Source organism: Rhodnius prolixus, unplaced genomic scaffold, assembly GCF_049639745.1.
Source record: "Rhodnius prolixus isolate KJV_2025 unplaced genomic scaffold, Rpr scaffold_5, whole genome shotgun sequence".
Lineage (NCBI taxonomy): Eukaryota > Metazoa > Arthropoda > Insecta > Hemiptera > Reduviidae > Rhodnius > Rhodnius prolixus.
Window position 1 is genome coordinate 3,841,209 of NW_027411624.1, and position 25,019 is coordinate 3,866,227.

At 35.2% G+C, this 25,019-nt stretch overlaps 1 protein-coding gene across 2 annotated transcripts in view; it reads left to right on the forward strand.

Annotated features, from left to right (window-relative positions):
- The window catches only part of LOC141458844 (cell adhesion molecule 2-like), a 601,780-nt gene that overhangs the window by 103,690 nt on the left and 473,071 nt on the right, over positions 1-25,019 (forward strand). Inside the window, exon 1 of one of the 2 annotated variants that reach the window (XM_074137380.1) lies at positions 24,311-24,843. The exons of the other annotated variant lie outside the window; for it this stretch is intronic. The gene's annotated coding sequence lies outside the window, so the exon portion shown is untranslated. Of the gene's footprint in view, positions 1-24,310; positions 24,844-25,019 lie in introns of those variants that run through there. 2 annotated transcript variants of the gene reach the window in all.

Here is a 25,019-nt window from a genome sequence, read left to right on the forward strand (position 1 = left end):
TATTAGTATGAAATTTGGTTCTCTTATACACTCGGTTTTCCTCAGTAATAAGCTATAGTTATTTTCTGTACCGATCTATGAATTGAGGAGATATTGAGAGTTGAAATTTTTTTGGGTCATGGTTTTTTGTGAAATTAGGCCCACTATATATCTCCTTTTGTACAGAACGTATTAGTATAAAATTTGGTTCTCTTATACACTCGGTTTTCCTTAGTAATAAGCTATAGTTATTTTGTGTACCGATCTATAATTTGAGAAGATATTGAGAATTGAAATTTTTTTGGGTCATGGTTTTTTGTGAAATTAGGCACACTACATATCTCCTTTTGTACAGAACGTATTAGTATAAAATTTGGTTCTCTTATACACTCGGTTTTCCTCAGTAATGAGCTATAGTTATATTGTGTACCGATCTATAAATTGAGAAGATATTGAGAATTGAAATTTTTTTGGGTCATGGTTTTTTGTGAAATTAGGCCCACTATATATCTCCTTTTGTACAGAACGTATTAGTATGAAATTTTGTTCTCTTATATACTCGGTTTTCCTCAGTAATAAGCTATAGTTATATTGTGTACTGATCTATAAATTGAGAAGATATTGAGAATTGAAATTTTTTTGGGTCATGGTTTTTTGTGAAATTAGGCCCACTATATATCTCCTTTTGTACAGAACGTATTAGTATGAAATTTTGTTCTCTTATACACTCGGTTTTCCTCAGTAATAAGCTATAGTTATATTGTGTACCGATCTATAAATTGAGAAGATATTGAGAATTGAAATTTTTTTGGGTCATGGTTTTTTGTGAAATTAGGCCCACTATATATCTCCTTTTGTACAGAACGTATTAGTATGAAATTTTGTTCTCTTATATACTCGGTTTTCCTCAGTAATAAGGTATAGTTATATTGTGTACCGATCTATAAATTGAGAAGATATTGAGAATTGAAATTTTTTTGGGTCATGGTTTTTTGTGAAATTAGGCCCACTATATATCTCCTTTTGTACAGAACGTATTAGTATGAAATTTTGTTCTCTTATACACTCGGTTTTCCTCAGTAATAAGCTATAGTTATATTGTGTACCGATCTATGAATTGAGGAGATATTGAGAGTTGAAATTTTTTTGGGTCATGGTTTTTTGTGAAATTAGGCCCACTATATATCTCGATTTGTATAGAATATATTAGTATGAAATTTGGTTCTCTTATACACTCGGTTTTCCTTAGTAATAAGCTATAGTTATTTTGTGTACCGATCTATAATTTGGGAAGATATTGAGAATTGAAATTTTTTTGGGTCATGGTTTTTTGTGAAATTAGGCCCACTATATATCTCCATTTGTATAGAACGTATTAGTATGAAATTTTGTTCTCTTATACACTCGGTTTTCCTCAGTAATAAGCTATAGTTATTTTCTGTACCGATCTATGAATTGAGGAGATATTGAGAGTTGAAATTTTATTGGGTTATGGTTTTTTGTGAAATTAGGCCCACTATATATCTCCATTTGTATAGAACATATTAGTATGAAATTTGGTTCTCTTATACACTCGGTTTTCCTTAGTAATAAGCTATAGTTATTTTGTGTACCGATCTATAATTTGAGAAGATATTGAGAATTGAAATTTTTTTGGGTCATGGTTTTTTGTGAAATTAGGCCCACTATATATCTCCTTTTGTACAGAACGTATTAGTATGAAATTTGGTTCTCTTATACACTCGGTTTCCCTCAGTAATAAGGTATAGTTATATTGTGTACCGATCTATAAATTGAGAAGATATTGAGAATTGAAATTTTTTTGGGTCATGGTTTTTTGTGAAATTAGGCCCACCATATATCTCCTTTTGTACAGAACGTATTAGTATGAAATTTTGTTCTCTTATACACTCGGTTTTCCTCAGTAATAAGCTATAGTTATTTTCTGTACCGATCTATGAATTGAGGAGATATTGAGAGTTGAAATTTTTTTGGGTCATGGTTTTTTGTGAAATTAGGCCCACTATATATCTCGATTTGTATAGAACGTATTAGTATGAAATTTGGTTCTCTTATACACTCGGTTTTCCTCAGTAATAAGCTATAGTTATATTGTGTACCGATCTATAAATTGAGAAGATATTGAGAATTGAAATTTTTTTGGGTCATGGTTTTTTGTGAAATTAGGCCCACTATATATCTCCTTTTGTATAGAACATATTAGTATGAAATTTGGTTCTCTTATACACTCGGTTTTCCTCAGTAATAAGCTATAGTTATATTGTGTACCGATCTATAAATTGAGGAGATATTGAGAATTGAAATTTTTTTGGGTCATGGTTTTTTGTGAAATTAGGCCCACTATATATCTCCTTTTGTATAGAACATATTAGTATGAAATTTGGTTCCCTTATACACTCGGTTTTCCTCAGTAATAAGCTATAGTTCTTTTGTGTACCGATCTATAAATTGAGAAGATATTGAGAATTGAAATTTTTTTGGGTCATGGTTTTTTGTGAAATTAGGCCCACTATATATCTCCATTTGTATAGAACGTATTAGTATGAAATTTGGTTCTCTTATACACTCGGTTTTCCTCAGTAATAAGCTATAGTTATTTTGTGTACCGATCTATAATTTGAGAAGATATTGAGAATTGAAATTTTTTTGGGTCATGGTTTTTTGTGAAATTAGGCCCACTATATATCTCCTTTTGTACAGAACGTATTAGTATGAAATTTGGTTCTCTTATACACTCGGTTTTCCTCAGTAATGAGCTATAGTTATATTGTGTACCGATCTATAAATTGAGAAGATATTGAGAATTGAAATTTTTTTGGGTCATGGTTTTTTGTGAAATTAGGCCCACTATATATCTCCTTTTGTACAGAACGTATTAGTATGAAATTTTGTTCTCTTATACACTTGGTTTTCCTCAGTAATAAGCTATAGTTATATTGTGTACCGATCTATAAATTGAGAAGATATTGAGAATTGAAATTTTTTTGGGTCATGGTTTTTTGTGAAATTAGGCCCACTATATATCTCCTTTTGTACAGAACGTATTAGTATGAAATTTTGTTCTCTTATATACTCGGTTTTCCTCAGTAATAAGCTATAGTTATATTGTGTACTGATCTATAAATTGAGAAGATATTGAGAATTGAAATTTTTTTGGGTCATGGTTTTTTGTGAAATTAGGCCCACTATATATCTCCTTTTGTACAGAACGTATTAGTATGAAATTTGGTTCTCTTATACACTCGGTTTTCCTCAGTAATAAGCTATAGTTATATTGTGTACCGATCTATAAATTGAGAAGATATTGAGAATTGAAATTTTTTTGGGTCATGGTTTTTTGTGAAATTAGGCCCACTATATATCTCCTTTTGTACAGAACGTATTAGTATGAAATTTTGTTCTCTTATATACTCGGTTTTCCTCAGTAATAAGGTATAGTTATATTGTGTACCGATCTATAAATTGAGAAGATATTGAGAATTGAAATTTTTTTGGGTCATGGTTTTTTGTGAAATTAGGCCCACTATATATCTCCTTTTGCACAGAACGTATAAGTATGAAATTTGGTTCTCTTATACACTCGGTTTTCCTCAGTAATAAGCTATAGTTATATTGTGTACCGATCTATAAATTGAGAAGATATTGAGAATTGAAATTTTTTTGGGTCATGGTTTTTTGTGAAATTAGGCCCACTATATATCTCCTTTTGTATAGAACATATTAGTATGAAATTTTGTTCTCTTATACACTCGGTTTTCCTCAGTAATAAGCTATAGTTATATTGTGTACCGATCTATAAATTGAGAAGATATTGAGAATTGAAATTTTTTTGGGTCATGGTTTTTTGTGAAATTAGGCCCACTATATATCTCCTTTTGTACAGAACGTATTAGTATGAAATTTTGTTCTCTTATATACTCGGTTTTCCTCAGTAATAAGCTATAGTTATATTGTGTACTGATCTATAAATTGAGAAGATATTGAGAATTAAAATTTTTTTGGGTCATGGTTTTTTGTGAAATTAGGCCCACTATATATCTCCTTTTGTACAGAACGTATTAGTATGAAATTTGGTTCTCTTATACACTCGGTTTTCCTCAGTAATAAGCTATAGTTATATTGTGTACCGATCTATAAATTGAGAAGATATTGAGAATTGAAATTTTTTTGGGTCATGGTTTTTTGTGAAATTAGGCCCACTATATATCTCCTTTTGTACAGAACGTATTAGTATGAAATTTTGTTCTCTTATATACTCGGTTTTCCTCAGTAATAAGGTATAGTTATATTGTGTACCGATCTATAAATTGAGAAGATATTGAGAATTGAAATTTTTTTGGGTCATGGTTTTTTGTGAAATTAGGCCCACTATATATCTCCTTTTGTACAGAACGTATTAGTATGAAATTTGGTTCTCTTATACACTCGGTTTTCCTCAGTAATAAGCTATAGTTATATTGTGTACCGATCTATAAATTGAGAAGATATTGAGAATTGAAATTTTTTTGGGTCATGGTTTTTTGTGAAATTAGGCCCACTATATATCTCCTTTTGTATAGAACATATTAGTATGAAATTTGGTTCTCTTATACACTCGGTTTTCCTCAGTAATAAGCTATAGTTATATTGTGTACCGATCTATAAATTGAGGAGATATTGGGAGTTGAAATTTTTTCGGGTCATGGTTTTTTGTGAAATTAGGCCCACTATATATCTCCTTTTGTATAGCACATATTAGTATGAAATTTGGTTCTCTTATACACTCGGTTCTCCTCAGTAATAAGCTATAGTTATATTGTGTACCGATCTATAAATTGAGAAGATATTGAGAATTGAAATTTTTTTGGGTCATGGTTTTTTGTGAAATTAGGCCCACTACATATCTCCTTTTGTATAGAACATATTAGTATGAAATTTGGTTCTCTTATACACTCGGTTTTCCTCAGTAATAAGCTATAGTTCTTTTGTGTACCGATCTATAAATTGAGAAAATATTGAGAATTGAAATTTTTTTGGGTCATGGTTTTTTGTGAAATGAGGCCCACTATATATCTCCTTTTGTACAGAACGTATTAGTATGAAATTTTGTTCTCTTATACACTCGGTTTTCCTCAGTAATAAGCTATAGTTATTTTCTGTACCGATCTATGAATTGAGGAGATATTGAGAGTTGAAATTTTTTTGGGTCATGGTTTTTTGTGAAATTAGGCCCACTATATATCTCCATTTGTATAGAACATATTAGTATGAAATTTGGTTCTCTTATACACTCGGTTTTCCTTAGTAATAAGCTATAGTTATTTTGTGTACCGATCTATAATTTGAGAAGATATTGAGAATTGAAATTTTTTTGGGTCATGGTTTTTTGTGAAATTAGGCCCACTATATATCTCCTTTTGTACAGAACGTATTAGTATGAAATTTTGTTCTCTTATACACTTGGTTTTCCTCAGTAATAAGCTATAGTTATATTGTGTACCGATCTATAAATTGAGAAGATATTGAGAATTGAAATTTTTTTGGGTCATGGTTTTTTGTGAAATTAGGCCCACTATATATCTCCTTTTGTACAGAACGTATTAGTATGAAATTTTGTTCTCTTATATACTCGGTTTTCCTCAGTAATAAGGTATAGTTATATTGTGTACCGATCTATAAATTGAGAAGATATTGAGAATTGAAATTTTTTTGGGTCATGGTTTTTTGTGAAATTAGGCCCACTATATATCTCCTTTTGTACAGAACGTATTAGTATGAAATTTGGTTCTCTTATACACTCGGTTTTCCTCAGTAATAAGCTATAGTTATATTGTGTACCGATCTATAAATTGAGAAGATATTGAGAATTGAATTTTTTTTGGGTCATGGTTTTTTGTGAAATTAGGCCCACCATATATCTCCTTTTGTACAGAACGTATTAGTATGAAATTTTGTTCTCTTATACACTCGGTTTTCCTCAGTAATAAGCTATAGTTATATTGTGTACCGATCTATAAATTGAGGAGATATTGGGAGTTGAAATTTTTTCGGGTCATGGTTTTTTGTGAAATTAGGCCCACTATATATCTCCTTTTGTATAGCACATATTAGTATGAAATTTGGTTCTCTTATACACTCGGTTTTCCTCAGTAATAAGCTATAGTTATTTTCTGTACCGATCTATGAATTGAGGAGATATTGAGAGTTGAAATTTTTTTGGGTCATGGTTTTTTGTGAAATTAGGCCCACTATATATCTCCATTTGTATAGAACATATTAGTATGAAATTTGGTTCTCTTATACACTCGGTTTCCTCAGTAATAAGCTATAGTTCTTTTGTGTACCGATCTATAAATTGAGAAGATATTGAGAATTGAAATTTTTTTGGGTCATGGTTTTTTGTGAAATTAGGCCCACTATATATCTCCTTTTGTACAGAACGTATTAGTATGAAATTTTGTTCTCTTATACACTCGGTTTTCCTCAGTAATAAGCTATAGTTATTTTCTGTACCGATCTATGAATTGAGGAGATATTGAGAGTTGAAATTTTTTTGGGTCATGGTTTTTTGTGAAATTAGGCCCACTATATATCTCCATTTGTATAGAACATATTAGTATGAAATTTGGTTCTCTTATACACTCGGTTTTCCTTAGTAATAAGCTATAGTTATTTTGTGTACCGATCTATAATTTGAGAAGATATTGAGAATTGAAATTTTTTTGGGTCATGGTTTTTTGTGAAATTAGGCCCACTATATATCTCCTTTTGTACAGAACGTATTAGTATGAAATTTTGTTCTCTTATACACTCGGTTTTCCTCAGTAATAAGCTATAGTTATATTGTGTACCGATCTATAAATTGAGAAGATATTGAGAATTGAAATTTTTTTGGGTCATGGTTTTTTGTGAAATTAGGCCCACTATATATCTCCTTTTGTACAGAACGTATTAGTATGAAATTTTGTTCTCTTATATACTCGGTTTTCCTCAGTAATAAGGTATAGTTATATTGTGTACCGATCTATAAATTGAGAAGATATTGAGAATTGAAATTTTTTTGGGTCATGGTTTTTTGTGAAATTAGGCCCACTATATATCTCCTTTTGTACAGAACGTATTAGTATGAAATTTGGTTCTCTTATACACTCGGTTTTCCTCAGTAATAAGCTATAGTTATATTGTGTACCGATCTATAAATTGAGAAGATATTGAGAATTGAATTTTTTTTGGGTCATGGTTTTTTGTGAAATTAGGCCCACCATATATCTCCTTTTGTACAGAACGTATTAGTATGAAATTTTGTTCTCTTATACACTCGGTTTTCCTCAGTAATAAGCTATAGTTATATTGTGTACCGATCTATAAATTGAGGAGATATAGACAACGTTTTGCTAAAAAGTAGTAATACCTAGAAAAAACATAAAATTAAAAATATCTATAAAACGGAGCCGAATCGAGCCATAGTTTATATGGAATTTTTTGTTGCAAATGATGCCCAGAATCGCCTCCCGAAGTTACCGTAGTCTTATGCTGAACACCCTGTATACTCTGTAATGTATATTATAGTTCCTCCATTTGATTTGATATTGGTGAGCTGGAATTAATATTTGCATTAAAATGTTTCTCTCTCTCTCTCTGGTGTAATAACTAATACTTCTTTGATTTTTCTATTTTATTTTATTTTTTTACTTTTTTATGTTTTCAATGTTTATTTCCTAATTATATTTCAAAATATTAATAATCCAGGTCTGCTAGTGATAATGTTTGTTAGAGGCAAAATGCTATGTTTCTAGTTTTTTTGGTTGTTTTTGAAGTGTTCTTTGTTAACTAGGTGCTTTTTCCTGAAAGAGGCGTTGTTGGTCATATTATCTTCGATTTCTACTTTTGGTCGGTGCAAATATGGTTGGGGTAGGAGCGGGATAAGCCGCCATTTTGCGCAGATAATTTTGTTAGAATTTTTATTTCTCCATTTCTTACCCAGAAATTAGGGTACTCTGGATGACATTTATGCTGGCAGCCATAAAGGGTCGTTGAAAACATCTGAATCTGTGGTAATGACTAAGACTAGCAGTTCTGTTGTCTTCTGGTGCGCCGAATTACCTAGGATTTCTGCAAATTATATTACTGGAGAATGAACATCTTTCTTTTGCCTAGCTGTTAACTACCATACTTGTTTCCTTTGGATTGTCTTGAGGTTCTAATAGAAGAAAGCTTTCATCAATTAACTGCAGAGATTAGGTAGTATGCTGTGTTTTTACATCGCTTAAGTGAAGGCACAGGATAATTGGTGAGGTGTGCTGTGGTGTTTTCTTAACATTTTGTTAGATAAAAGACCTCCTTCTACATCTTTTGTGGTTGTTGAACAAGTCTTGGTGATGATGCAGCTGTAGATGGCGTCTTCTTCTTCTTCTTCTTCTTGTACCAGACACCACAGTTATGAGGTCTCCATTATACAGGAAGAGTACCAGTATTTGTGTGCGTCCCTGCCAGGCTAAAAATCTTCGAAACGCACAGAAAACAATCTCTTCCCAAGTATTTTACTATCTAGCGGTGATCAACTGCCATGCGTAGCTGGTGGCACCGCGTCTTTCCAGTGTCACACTGACATCCCTGTGGAACATGATTGCTTCTTAGAACAAGTACCTGGAGATTTATATATCTGCTTATATAATGTTGTCACAATGGTAAAGTCTTCCCCGTTTGGAGGTGGTGGTGTCCCCCATTTACTGCTACAAACATTACAAGCTACTGCGCCTGCGTAAACTCACTTTTTCGCTACTTTCTCTTCCCCCCCCTCTCACTCTGTCAAACACACACACACACACACACACACACACACAGACAGACACACAATGGGTTGGGCATTCCCCCTTTCACCACATTAGCCCTGTTTTTGACACACGTTATTACACCTAAATTTATATCTACCAATTCCCAAATGTTCACAGGATATTAAAATAAATCTGTTGCGAATCTCTTATTACCATTCTCAGGGTTCTAACTCATTATATTCTCCCAAACAGGGCACAAGGGATAGGATCGTCGACCCTCCATGTCCTTACTCCCAGATTTCTAATGTCTTCTTCCACATTATCCAGCCCACCTAATCCTCTCGGTCTTCCTCTTTTTACACCATTTATACTTCATACTTTTCTTTCAAAAAACAGGAAGTAACAAGATGTTGGAGTATTGGAGAGTAATCAGGAGGTGTTCTAGTTTTTTTTTTTTTTTTTTTTTTTTTTTTTTACGTACCTTCTCTGATCCTGTGACTCTGGTGAAAGCTCAAGTTGCGGCAGGCGCTGCTTGGGATCTGCGTACCCTCTCAGATTCTGAGTCTTCTAGAATATTTGAAATAAAAAGTGCAGAATACTAGATCTAGGAAGATCTCAGTGTGCCACTTTCCTTTCCTATTTACCTAAGATGAATATACCAAAAAAACCGAAGACGATAAACCAGGCTTGTCCATGGAACATATTTTTCTGTCCCATCCCATCCCATCCCATGGCAATTTATGCCTGTCCCATTCCATCCCACGGGATTCCCATTATAATATTAATATGGAATACAGTTCAAATAAAATTATTAAATTTATGAAAGTTTACGTTTAGTGTCTACTAAATAGAACTACATGTACAAAGAGACATGCAAAACGACTAAATTTATTAACTTTATTAACTTTAACACTCAAAAGTATAATGACAATTCAGTATCATTCTGACACTCTCATTCTATTTCTGAGTCACTCTGCTCGTTCAGCACACTATCAATTTCCTGCTCATCGACCGTTTCTAATAATTCAGTTAATCCAGGTAATCCCTGAACCATTTCAGATGATGAATGAATTCTATTTTGTTGCACTTACGCAACTGCAAATTTCAGCCTGAATTTATTTTACAATATCAAGTATCGACTACCATGGGAAATACAAATGTGTGCTGTCCCATCCCATCCAATCCTATGGGACGTTTCCCGTGGGAATAACATTCCTATGGACAACACTGCGATAAACCAGATCCCCCTTCAAAAAAAATAGGGCCATAAGGGGGGGACTTTCTAGAGTGACTCTCCACTCGGCCCCCAAGTCAACCCCACCTCCACGTGCTGCGGCCTGGGCACCTTGCCTATCCAGATTATAGGGCGAACAAGGTGGCAACTTAGCCAGTGGTCAGGTTAACCTATTAATCCCACCTGAAGGTCTTCCTCCCTTATCTCTATGTAAGATCGATTGTCCTCGAAACTCGATCCATATTTTACTACAGACTTGATTTCTGTCCGCTTCTCCTATAGCCACATTCAGAGTCGTCCAAATCGTTGTTTCAACTTAAAGTATTTTGTATGTCACTTCCCACGTTGGTCGTTACTCCAAATTCCATTCTAGATCGAGTAAGCAATTTATTGTGTAGAAGATGTTCCGAGTATAAAAGCAGGACAAATATCTCTCTCTCTCTTTTAGAGTAGAGATCGTATCGTATTGATTTCTTAGCGTTGAGTTTTATTCCCAAGGGTTTTAGCCCAGGAGAAAGGTACATCCAGGTGTTGCAGATTGTATAATACTTGTGCGCGTCAAATTAAGATTGAAGATTGCTGTTCCTGTCTGCAAATTGGCTGCTGTGAATTTACTGGTGTGAAATTGTGAAAAAGGATGTAGTAGCGAACTGGCAACTCATCCTTGATATATTCCTATTCCCGTCTGGAACTAGTTAGCGAACTTTATTGCATGTAATTTAATTTAGAAGACTTTGTTGTTGGGCTTTAGAACTGACGTGTCTACCAGCCGTACCCTGTCATTTCCGTCACAGAACTTATGAACGAAAATTTAAATTATTTAAATATTTTAGTAAAATAACGAATCATTTTCTATTTTCGGGGGAAAAAAATCTGCTGTGACCACTCACAGGACTTTCTGTTAGTGTAATTCTTGAGTTGTTGACTCATAGGAACACTTTAATTTCCGCCACAAAATGTCCAAAAAGAATTTACCAAGAATTAACTTTTTTATCAAAAAATTTTTCGAGAAAATTTTGAGGAGCCCTTTTCGAAAAAAAAATACTGTAGAAATCTATTCATTATTTCCCACTTCCGGTCTGCTGTTTCTTTTAAATCTATGCCTTTAGTACCACATTTGATTCTCATTATTTATTATACAGGTGACAATACAGCGTAATAATAACAGTAATGGCACTTTAAACGGAAGTTCATACCCCGGAAGTGCTCTTAATCGAATTAGCAACTGCATATATCACATCACAGGTTTAAGGAAGTCGTTGAAGCCGTTTTCGTGAAAATCCTTTTAAAAAAAAAACTGAAAAATTGCTAGTTCCGGTCGATGGATTTCGATCTAAACTGTATCGTGGCGTGCTCTGTTGGGCACCTACGTGAAATATCAAATTTGAGCTCTGCACGATTTTTCTTTATCGAGTTATGGTGGGATATAAACATACATACAGACAGAAGATCGATTTGTGAAAAAACCATTTTCCTGAATTAAGGTACCTCGAGAAAAGGGGTTTTCTAATAAAAGTCAATATGGAAAATCCAGAAAATTAAAATATAATTTCTCTTATTAAGTAAAAATTTCCTAGTGAAATTAAAAAGAAAGTAGAAAAAAAAGGAGGGCTTATAAAGATAACTAATTTTCTTTTTTTTGTTAAAGAAAATTTAAATTCGGAATTAGTAGTAAGGATCTTCTTTCATTTACAGCATCCACAACCTCTTGTAAGAGTTTTCCCAACTAAATTGCCCGCTTCTAATAGATTCGCACGGTTCTTCTCTTTTAAGAAAAGTAAAAGCGGAAAATAAATTTCATTAACATGCTTTTCATCTCTCTATCTCTGGCATCGTTCACGTGAGAGAGAGAGAGAAGCTTTCCCGAAGTGATATTTGTTTTTCCCCCCTATTAAACTAGGATGTTTTCTGCACCGTATCTCTTTCTGTTCAATTGGATCCTACTTTAGGATCGTTATTTGCTATAAATTTGTTTAAAATAGAGAGAGAAAAAGAAAGGCAGTGTTAACACTTCCGGTAACTTCCTTTCTTTTTGCAATACAGTATCAAGGTCTACCATTAACATTTTCTTCTAACTATGCATTTTTACTGAAAAATTATTTGTTTTATTTACCACTGATTGTCAGTAATACTTTCTACACTAAACTCTTGAAAATAAACAAAAACGTGTGATGAATGAAAATCCGAAACGAATCAGGAAAAAGCGAACCATCAACGTAAATTTTCCCTTCTGTTTGGCAGGATAATGTTACGTGTAAATGTAATGTAATCGTCTCCAGTGGTTTTATGTACAGTCGAGCCTCCTATAAAGGACACTCTCACTAGCGACCACCTACATTTACGGGTCAGTTTTTGGATTTCCCCGTTTTACCCCTATTCATTTTCTATATAAAAGAACCTCCGACTAACGGACACTCTACAAAGACATTGTTTTTGGGGAACAGATTATATGTTTCACCTCCCAACCAACGACCACCTTATTATTAAAAGTTCGTTTGTCGCGGCGATCAAAATAATTATCCCCTCTCAAGTTTTTCTGGTTTTCTTTCTGGTTTTTCCTAAAGTTTCCTATATATAAGCTCCATACATTTTGTACCATTTTAATCTCATCTTTCAATATTACTTTGGACGAACAATATTATTTTTTTCCGATATGTCTCTCAAACGAAAGTGGTTAACTCTAGAAGAGAAAATAAATGTGTTGGAAGATTTTGTAAAATACCAAATCGAGCCATCGTCAACTTGCCGAAAGGTTTGTTCTATTTTTCTAATAATAGATGATAGTATGATGATAATTTATAATTTACCATAAATTATTATTGTTATGAATAAGTGTGATGATTATTATAAAAATTATTAAATAAGTCAATGATATGTAGTTTTTGATAAATTTTTTGGATAATTAAGAAAAATTTGATGCATATCATATAGCTAAATAAAGGTAGACGAGCGGTTAGAGGCGAGACCTGCGAAGCTAATATTTATTGTGGTACTGTACTGGATTCGATTCCCGGTCTTTAGGTCTTGGATTTTATTTAATGGTTAATATGAGAAATTTACAGTAAAGTATGTTTGCTAGTCGCCTCCGTCCACGACACCTAATTGGTAGTTGGACGTTAAGCCCCGCCTGAAAAAATAGGCGATTACTTTTTACTTTTTAAATGTAATCGTCTCTAGTGCTTTTATATATTTAAAAAGAATGGATAGGCTGACCGGAAATGCAGACATAGACACACAAACTTGTACTCAAGAATCTCGAAAATATTCCCAGGGAGAAAAACTCAAAATTTAAATTTTGACCCAATCGAAGTACTTGCTGAAACCGTTAGAAAGAGGAAATAAAAATTTCATTCCTACGCTAGTCCTTCTACTTATCAAGTAGTCACAGCCATCTTTTGTTCGCCAGGTTACTTATGCAACTACTTACATACATTTTGGACCATAATATGCTGTAAGAGGAGAGACAGACTTCGCATCACCTTTCCCTTATGTAAATCGTATTCATTTATGATTCAAACATAAAGTACACCGTCGGGTAACCCTTTATGCTGGGCTCTCATCACCACGAGCATATATGTATGTACCAGATGGAGTTCCCAGTCCCTTAGTGCGCGAGACCCTCACAGGTCTGTTTTATGAAGTTCATCTAAAATTTAATCTCAGCCTCTTAGGTTTCCACTGGATGGAGAATTATTTAAACCAAAACATCATCTTATTTCAATCAGTGTACTGTATTCCTTTTCCAGACAAATTTTCATTTACTTAGTTTATAGAGAAAAGAGCATTGCAAGTAGGGAAATTGAATATTTTTTTAAAGGAAAATGGAGAAGAAATGCAACCTTCCCAATACTCTTGAAAGAAGACCTTGAACTGGAAATCGTTCCTGACGCATTCCTCCTACGTAAACCCTTGGTCTTCCTCTGGCTTTTTACCCCGGCAATTCGGTTTCACCTACCTTTTTCGAGTTAAAGCTAAGAATAAACTTTTATCTATTTTTGGATACTTCCCATTGATGAATTCTTCCGTTCCCTTAATTCTTTTGGAAACGGAAGTATTAAGTGTACTGCTAAATTCCTGTTTGACGTGAATTCCTTAACCGGAAATAGCTTTTCTCGAAAATTGGCTCCAAGGTTTTCCAGTAAACTTTGTATTGGTAAACTTCTCTGTAAGGTTACATTGCAGCGTAGTGTTCATTTTTTTAAGAACTACAATGTTGATGAGAATGAATGTGCGTCAAATATTCGGAATTTGGAGAATATTAATGAGTTAGATTTAGATTTGAACGGCGGGACGGGACCCATGCCCCACGGCACCGCAGCCACCAAGAGGTTTATTGTGCCTTCTTTTAAGTCTAGTAGATGAAACCTCCCCTTCTAAGAAGGTTAAGGGATTTCCCTATCAGTTCTTTCTGCGCTATAATCTCCTTTGGTCTCAAGGTACCAAAGATATCTGTAGCGCAGTCTCTAACAGGAAAGAGGCCGTTTCTTCCTCTTCCTGGCACAATCTGCACAACGGTTCCGAGCTAATAAGCCCTATCTTGTGCAGGTGCTTTCTGAACCTTCCGCGCCCCTGTGAATAGGCCTGTAATCAGAGTGATCTGATTCCTGCCCAAACCTAGAATCACTTTGGTTCTTTATTTACACAGCAAGGGCATGACACTCTTGCTGTGTTTGAACCCAGGAAGCATCACCCTGTTCTTTTCATGCTCTCCCCAGATACAATCTCTGAGAGCCTCACGAACTGCACCCCTAGTGATCCTTAGGACTGGCTTTTTACTTTCCCAGACCAGGGAAGAGGTAGTTCTGAAGGAAGAGAGGGCCTTCAGTGCCGCTTGACTGTCCGAAAAATTGCAAATCTCCCTATATTAATGAGTTAGAGCTACCAGACTTCTTCTTTTTTATTTATTATAACTTACAGCTATTTTTTTTTTTTTTTTTTGAACGGATGTAGATTTTTTTGATGATAAATGATGGAAAAACACAAGTTATCAATTATCAACGTATTACAGCCCGAGAATTTCCGGTGCCCCTAAACTCCATCTACGGTCTCACGCACCTTTCCTTCAGAGGTTGTCCCCCGTGTTCGCCCAAAAGTTAAACTATAAACGTGCTCAACCTACCCTCAAACCGCCGTTCCTTTACTCTCCAGTCACAGTAGCGTTACTCTTCTCTGTTAGTTACCAGACTTTAATTACTGCTGTGGTGATGATGATTAGACGTTTCTCTCATGGAGGAGTTTGTTGCAGCAGACGCTACATGCTAGTTAGTTTCATCAGTTATGAATGTCACGTAACACTCCTAATGATCTAGGAAACATTGGCTGCATATTGTTATTATTACTATTGTGTGTGCCTTACGACAAATACATAGACGAGCAGACAGATAGTGTGCTCACAATAGAAGTAACATGTGCCTTTTCTTCCTTTTGAACTTCACGTGCACATTATTTAGTAACCATTAAGGGCAGGGAAATTCACGGAATTCGAACGTTTAATCTACGTTGATATTGTACGTATATTCAATTCATCTACATTTTGAACGAACAAACAAAATCTCCTTTTAATGTTAATTAAGATCAAAGTTAGGTTAACATTTAGAGACGTACTCAAGCTTACCTTTTAACAAATTTTAGCTTAGTCTAGAATCAAATTTTTTATTTGCAGTACAATTCAATAATTCTATTTGTTAAACAAACTTCATTATAAATTTCTCATAATAACCATTAAATAAAATCCAAGACCTAGACACCGGGGAATCGAACCCACTAAACCAACAATACATCTTAGCATTGCGGGTCTAGTCTATAACCGCCTAACATACTTTACTATAAATTTCTCATATTAACCATTAAATAAAATCCAAGGCCTAGAGACAGGGAATCGAACCCACTAAACCAACAATACATCTTAGCTTTGCGGGTCTAGCCTATTACCGCCTAGATTAGATTAGATTAGACTAGGGCGGCCTCAAGGCCTACGCCACTGCGACTCCTTTGGATCTATTGTGGCTCCCCTCACTTTAAAGCTCACCCTCCAGACCTGTCCTTCTAATCAGACTCTTAATGCTGGAGAGCGACTCTTGGGTAAAGCTCACAGGCCTTGGCTTTTCCTCCCCGAGAAGTAACATCCTTAGCCACATGAGCCCCTCACACTGACACAACACGTGCAGTGCCGTTTCCTCCTCTTCCTGACAGAGCCTACATAGGCTATCATCTGCCAGGCCCATGCGATGCATGTGTTTCCTGAGCCTACAGTGGCCAGTTAATAGGCCTACAATCATCCTTATAGCCCCACGGCCTTGACGGATTAATTCTGCAGTCAGCCTCGGCGAATAGCCTTTAATAAACTCCTTCGCCTGTCTCTGTCCAGTGGTGGCAAGACCGCCTAACACACTTTACTATAAATTTCTCATATTAACCATTAAATAAAATCCAAGGCATAGAGACCAGAAATCGAACCCACTAAACCAACAATACATCTTAGCTTTGCGGGTCTAGCCTATAACCGTCTAACATACTTTACTATAAATTTCTCATATTAACCATTAAATAAAATCCAAGACCTGGACCGGGGGTATCGAATCCACTAAACCAACAATACATCTTAGCTTTGCGGGTCTAGCCTATAACCGCCTAACATACTTTGCTATAAATTTCTCATATTAACCATTAAATAAAATCCAAGGCTTAGACCGGGGGTATCGAATCCACTAAACCAACAATACATCTTAGCTTTGCGGGTCTAGCCTATAACCGCCTAACATACTTTGCTATAAATTTCTCATATTAACCATTAAATAAAATCCAAGGCTTAGACCGGGGGAATCGAACCTACTAAACCAACAATACATCTTAGCTTTGCGGGTCTAGCCTTCAACCGTCTAACATACTTTACTATAAATTTCTCATATTAACCATTAAATAAAATCCAAGACCTGGACCGGGGGTATCGAATCCACTAAACCAACAATACATCTTAGCTTTGCGGGTCTAGCCTTCAACCGAGGCAGACAAACTGTTTTCTGAAACAAAAAAGAACATGTATAAATAAATATAATTACATGTAAAATTCAAAAATGTTCGCTAGATGTCTTGCGTAGCTAGTTAGTATATATATATGTGTGTGTATGCGTTATATTTACTTGAAAAGAACCAATCAATTATCCAGAAATACCGTGATGTAATTTGCCATTTGTTAATTGTTTTTCACAAAAACTGATTGATGTATGGGGTGGGTTTGGAGTGGGAGTGGATTGTACGAGATGAATTGTTTTTCGTTTTTTCGCGTATGTATGTATCTGTAAATGTATGCGTTTGCTTTGTATGTATTGATACTGCTATGTATCGAGTTTGACCAATGTATCGAATATATAGAAAAGTAGGTAGAATATGAGGGCACATGCGCAAATGTGCTTGTAAATTTTGGGTTTCCCTTCACACAACTACAGTACGCACTAAAATCTCATGTTATCCTCTTCAACCAATCACATACACTCGAATCGGTTGCTCTCCGCCAGTAGAGTTAGACAATAAATCAACTTTCCAATGATATGATGTCACAATATAAACTCCTCCCTTCGTGCCATACTGTTGGCTGTTATTGATATCGTCATCGTAAATTTCACACATATCTATCCTAGAGGATATTTCCGCTTGAATATCGCTATTTAAAAAAAGTCTGCACCATTATAGTACCGTCTCCTTATTGGTAGAATAATGAAATGATTAATAATAATTGAATGTATTTTCCTATTCATAATGGCGTATAAATATCTGTTTCCATGATGTTGAAAACATAAGGTCCAATTAGTATAATTATTTGGAGCAATTTGAATGGCTCAAGAGAAAATTGGACCTCCAATAATAATTGAATATTAATTAATGAATGGTTGAAAGATAATTAGTCTGTCCTCGATTTATTGTTGCAAAATTTATCTGTGGTGAAGAATGAAGAATAAGAAGAAGAAATATAGCCGACTGGTGGGGGGGGGGAGAAGTTGAGATAAATAAATGATCTCAAGGAAGAATGTGGCTTTAAAAGCCTGGGGAAGATATAACATGGGCTAGAAATTAAGATAGAATTCTAAAAAGGGCCAAAGATAGCGCTGTGGTTTGAAGCTCCTTTTCTAAACCGCTTTATGTTCCAATTTATTCAAGCTCTGAATCAGCAGCTGTAGCTTACTCCAAGCCCACCTGTAAAGTTGAAACTTTCAATGTTTTATCAGATGATAAGATCCTTCTTTTTCTTCTTTCTTTTATTTCCTTTAAATGCCTTTACTTCCTTTTTTCGCTTCTCTCCCCCCCATGCCCAAAGAAGAAGTGATCTTGCAGATTCCAGAAAAATACATGCAATTTTATGGTCCTCTGAGATCGATAAAATGGGTTTTACAAAAAGCTCTTCGTGTCTGTCCAAGTTAAGGTGCCAAACTTAGGATCCGATTGAAGCGTGTGTACCGAAAGTGATCAAACCGGAAGTTAAACATTGAGATTTGTATAAGTCTTTGTTTTGATAGGATTTCCTTTAAAAAGCATTTTCCAAGGAAATTGCTCTTTTTTTTTAAGTAACTTATTTTATTTTCATTTTTTTTTCCTCTGCTGGTAAGAAAACCAAACATTAATACGTTCGTGCCAAATGTTTGTGAGTTTTTGTAAGCGCATGGACAAAAAACACTTTCAAACATGTAAAATCTAGAAAATTCTAATTTGATATTTCATATCGATAATAAGCTTTTGAATAATTACAGCTGGTAAGTTTTACCAAGTCGATTTTCCAGTTTTGGGGGGGGGGGTACTTACAGTGCGTGACTTCTTCTAGGCAATCATGTCATGGGTTAACCTTATTCAGTTAATCGATCAGGATATCGATGAAGTGAAATCAAAAGATGCTCTCTTCTATCATCTGCGATCACAAGACCGTTGTCGCTTCAGCCTTTGCAGAGATTCAAGGGAACAGGTTGCCAAGTTTTTGGAAAATTTGGAATGAAATTTGATGTTTGCTGGATTTGGCTAGATCAAGGACAAGTGTGAATAGTCCGATTGCTAACGTAGGAAGATGCGTTAACGATGGAGCGGTTAAGATTGGAGCGCTTAGCTGTACTGCATAGTTCTAGTCCCTAAGTCCGGAATGGAGCGCTTTGCTGTACCGCACTGATCTAGTCCCTAAGTCCAGATTGGAGCGCTTAGCTGTACCGCACAGATCCAGTCCCTAAGTCCAGATTAGAGCGCTTAGCTGTACAGCACAGTTCTAGTCCCTAAGCCCAGATTGGACCGCTTAGCTGTACCGCACAGTTCTAGTCCTTAAGTCCAGATTGGAGCGCTTAGATGTACCGCACAGTTCTAGTCCCTAAGACCAGATTGGAGCGCTTAGCTGTACCGCACAGTTCTAGTCCCTAAGTCCAGATTGGAGCGCTTAGCTGTACCGCACAGTTCTAGTCCCTAAGTCCAGATTAGAGCGCTTAGCTGTACCGCACAGATCCAGTCCCTAAGTCCAGATTGGAGCGCTTTGCTATACCGCACAGTTCTAGTCCCTAAGTCCAGATTCAGGCTAACAGGACTGTATAGTTTCTTTTTCTTCATTGGAGTCAATATGGATCGTTTGTCGATGTCTTTTGATTTTATTCAGTAACTTAAGTTGAGTTCACGTTGCTTGAGTTGGGTCCACGTTTTCCAGAGGAGGTACAGTCCAAGATATCGCACATTGTCTGCCGGAAGTATAGGAACATGGTTCAGATTAGTGGGAATACTTTTTAAGATTGAGCATAAAGGTTTTTTAGTGGGATAAAATCTTTTTAGATTTGTAGAAGTTCCAATTCTTCATTCACAATGCTTTTATATATCTAATTCCAACACGGAAAGGGTTATGCTTTCCGTATCATTGTCGCCATCATACATCATATAATTCATCCATTTAAAATGATGATGATCCTGTTCGCAACCACTAACAGTAACAACACTCCTGCTGGAACCACAAAAACTCGTATGGAATTTAATACCTCTTCTCATTTTATAAAATCGTTGCCTATAATACCGGGGGCGACAAAATCTCCGAACTATTCGGCGACGACGATACATAATAGGCATCCCTACTAGTAGAAGTAGTAATAACGTCTTCGTCCGTAACTTATTGATAATTCAATAAGTTAAGTAAAATTCATTGTTACGAAATAATTTGAAACAAATGATAAAAAAATTACTATTGTAAGAGAAATAGTAAGAGAAAAACTTAAGGAAAAATAAAGTAATGCTGTTGCTGTGAATAAGTACATATAGTAAGTACAGAATGAAGTACCTTGCCTCCAAACTATCTCATCATCTTTTGGTCTCTCTCTCGTTCTCTCAGTTTCTCTCTTAGATCAGCAGAATGTGCTTAGAGCAGCCAGTACAATGGCTGACGTTTGTGGTTATGGTGGGGGAAAGTCTTCAGGCTCAAGTATGACGCCGAAGCTCGGTCAAGAGGGTGTCTCTTCTTCTTCTTCTTTTTTTTTTTTTATGGCGACATTCTCACAACAGTGACGTTCAATTTTCCTACGTCATCATCTTTTATAACACATCACACAGCGGCGCTAGGTCCCTGCAAGTTATTATATAGGGAGGGAGGGGGCTCTCTTTCAAATCTTCAGGATATGGCTTAGATATGACCTCATTTAGCTCAGCCCTTTCAAAGACAGTAATGAAGTACCTTTCTCATCCAACTACTTGACGCTTGCAATCCATCTGGATAATCCCAAACCATCCGTCCAGGTTCTCACCATTTAGGACGCTCTGCCGACAGTTTACCTCAATGTCATCCCCACATCTTTCGTACTGCCAACGTTTCACTTCTCTCCAGGGTGCTGCCCGCAGTTCCCCCCCCCCCCCCCCGTACATACATGACTTGTCAGGTCGTACTCTCTCTCCTCAGTTATCCACTTCCAAATAACTCGGTCAGTTTCTCAACAGCTTTCCCTAAAAAATTCTTCTCTCAGACAATTAGTTTTGAAAATGTGGTTAGGTTGGCAGTGGTGGATAATATCCGTCGTTGCACGCACCGGTTTCGAACATCGGAAGTAGATTAATCAGTTTCGTGTAGAGATTTCGACATCACTACGTGTAACCGTTTTCCACCTTCACTTGCTTAATGGGTCACCCACTAAAACACGGCACTAGGTTTCATTAATTTTATAAAAAATGTTTTACGGAATATTTAAATTTAAATTAACACGCGCATACACTTTAAGGAAGAAAGGTTCAGTCATGATTTTGTATTTTTTTATTTTATTTTTTTGCCAATCTTTCGATCTAGGCACCATGTCACCTTCAAAGCAGTAGAACATATGTTTTACAGAACTAGATTACAAGTTACATTCATTTGATTTAATAAATTGTTTACCCAACTTTTTTGCAGTATACTGTTAGCGTATGTGTGTGTGTGTTCTGTCCTGACGGTTTAGGTTTTGATTGGACGATCTTATTACGTGCAACCAAGTTAAAGAAAAACGTAGCAAAATCGTTTTTGTTAAAATCTCAAGAAACTAAAAAAAAAAAATCCATTCCTGTAAATAGGCACTTCCGGTGGTCAGATTTAGTCCGTTTCGATAAATTTCGAAAAATTATATTTCAAAATCAATTCCTGTATGAGTTATATGCTGCCTACAAACTCCACTGAACAGACTCATCCACGTAATGGGTTATATTTTTTATATAAAATATTTTTATTTATGTATTTTGGATGAAATTAAGGAAACAAATAATTACATAAACTGATGTCACATCAGCATGACTCGGTCATATGGTGTTTTATTATTACCATTCGATTGTTCTTGAGAAGCCATTTCCAACCGTATACGATCTCTCTGAATTTGGTTTTGGCTTTTCGACGCGTATAGCCGACATTATATATTTTTGATAATAATTTTTTTATTCTAACACCTTATTATATTCACTGTCACTATTTTACACTAATGTTTTATATACAATCGATAGATTGTGACGACAGCTGACGATTAAAACTTAAACGAACATCGTAGCTTCTCCGAGTCAAAAAAGTTATACTAATTACAAATCTCGATACGCAGCAAAATGATCTCAAAATGGCGGCGCTTCCCCCTCCACCGCGCGCGATGCGTCACAGTCCTCGCTTATCGTGATGAATTCTTTGATCCTTTAGCTATCCAGTGGTCTAATTTAATTTTGGATGTAGACGATAGATTCGTAGAACTATAATGCCAAAATGTATCCCCCAATTTTGTTATCATTAGGTTTTTTGGATTGCCTCCATATGATAGCAAATTTAAAGACGTATTCACGTCTAAAGAATACTTCCGGAGAAAAGTGGAAGTCAATAATTTGACACGATTGCAGTAACTTTCTCTTATCTAGTACAGTAAGATGGGGGGGGGGAGCTCTGTGTCCTCCATCATTGAACTTATGGGCCCCCAAAAATTTCAAAATTATTCTGTAGTCTCGGCTGAATTTAGGTTTATTTCCTATGGGAATTTTAGGGAATTTCAGGTTAAGAATTGGTGTTCTATAGTGGAACTAACAGTGTAGTGTATAGTTTTGTTTCCGTTGTAGTTGATTTATCGGTTTGTCGTTGAGAATTTGACCTTTAAAAGTAAAAATCACGTGAGCATACACAACAGAATTGTTTACTCAACAAATTTTAATTATTTAAATATCCCAAAAAACAAACAGGAATTTTGGGATAATTTTTCTTCCCAAATAATTTGAATAGCTAAATTGAATTAGATTATTACTTACAGGTGAAATTAATAATAGATCTTTAATTATGAATCATGTATAGATTTCTGTGATTATAGATGGATGTAGGTTTAGAGACATTAAGCTTATGGGAGCTGTTCGCATTAGCTATCCTAATCGCTCCGGAAGGCCTAATATTGATTGAGGTCACCTACAGACCTAGTGCTTGCTGGTTATTACAGTGACTTGGTCCACGGGCTGCATAACACTGGGGTAGGCTCTGTTCCAAATGAGATAATTAATTCAGTAGAGATTCCTTGGGGGATTACATCGCAATGCTGTAATCCAAGCTCCCCGGGGCTGTGTGCTTGTATAGGCGATAGTTGTACTAGTGGTAGTACGAGTAGTTGCTGGAAGCAAAGCTGATGGTAATATTTGTGCAATGCTTTATAATATCACGCCGCATCTTGATTAATGATTTACTGCATTTCATTTGTTCTTATAGTAGTTTTCTTCTTGAACTACGTAGGCGCCCATGGTAGCCGTGCGGTTAGAGGCGAGACCTGCAAAGTTAATATGTATGTATTTGTGGTACTGGGTTCGATTCACTGTCTTAGGTCTTTGATTTTATTTAATGGTTAATATGAGAAATTTATAGTAAAGTATGTTAGGCGGTTATAGGCTAGTCCCGCAAAGCTAAGATGTATTGTTGGTTTAGTGGGTTCGATTTCCAGTGTCTAGGCCTTGGATTTTATTTAATGGTTTATATAAGAAATTTATAGTAAAGTATGTTTGCTAGTTGCCTCCGTCCATGGCACATAATTTGGCAGTTGGAAGTCAAGCTCGCCTGAAAAAATAGGCAATTACTTTACTTTTTTTACTCTCTTGATCTTCTGGTACCTTCCTTTGTATTGATTAGAGTCAAAGTAACCGCTCTCTCTTTGACTCTAAGACCATAGAACTATGTCCTTGCCTTTTCTTCTCATTTCCGGCATCATACATGTCATCTCTCTCTCTCACACCACATCTTGGTCTTCCGCTTTGATGTCCTCCCACACTCTAACCACTTTATCATGACATGTTCTAACCATTTTAGCTTCTTTCTTTTTTTCAGGACTTCAGTGACTGGACGGACGTCCCTCTAATCTTCTTCATTCCTATTTTAAACAAAGCTTCTCCCAGTGGTTATAAGGATTCTTCAAATATCAAGTATTTTGTGATCTTTGCAGCTTTTGGGTAGCAGTACATAGACATACATATGGAAAAAAATTTATAAAAACTACTTTTTTCGGATTCTGAGGACCTTAAATCAGATAGTTCTACTGAAAGCTGAAACCAAATCTGCATGAAAAAACATGCTAGGTTTTTGCCGCTCTATTTTTGTTCGTTATTTATTTTTTTTCTCTTCATTCTTTGCCTTTAAAATAAAATTATTTAACCAAAAATAAATAAAATTAAGGAAAAATCAGTGATGAATAGCAGGCCTCGTAACTAGACACCCTTGGACTGCCCCTCCCCCCCTCACCAGGCCTTATCACCTACACACTGACAGAGAGCGGGCTGTGTACGCGCATGCCCGCCAAACCTGGAGAGCTGTTCGTGTCAGTCACAGACCGGCAGTTTCGCGGTTATAATAGTACCCTCCTAAATTCTATTCAAACGTATATATGTATATACATATACGATATATATGTACTATATATATATATATATATAATATTAATATATAATTTTTAGTGAAATAAATCATAATAGTGCATCAACTAAAGTACAAAATCTGGCCATAGTTATATTTATTTTTAATTAATTAATTTAAATCAGCTGATTTCAACTATAATCAGCTGATTCCGTTGGAAAGTGATGATTTTTTAATTGAAAAAAATTGATATATATTCAAATTAGTATTGTTAAATCGAAAATCTAATTAAAAAATGTTTATTATTAATATTAATTTAATTTAAATAAAAATAAAGTGCGCCAAATTTTACAAAAATCGCGTTTTTACGTTTAAATTTTTTTTTTTTTTTTGAAAAATAAGAATTATTACTGAGTGTTTTTTTGGAGTTTGTCGTTTTTTTGTTTGTTTTGTTTTCTGGTTATTAATTTTGGTAATTTCTTAAAGTGATAATGGTAACACATTGCATTCGTTTGACAAGAATTAAGTACAACATTCTGTAAAAGGTATGTACGTATTTATGTAAATCACTAATCTAGTAATTGTTAGTTGTATTGTTAGATTATCTGGTTAAATTTTTGAATCTAAAAAGTTACGTAGATTTTTTTTTGGCGATTCTGGCTCAGCATTTGCCCTTGATTTTGTTAATGTTCGTACTGTGATTGATGGATAGAATTCAAAA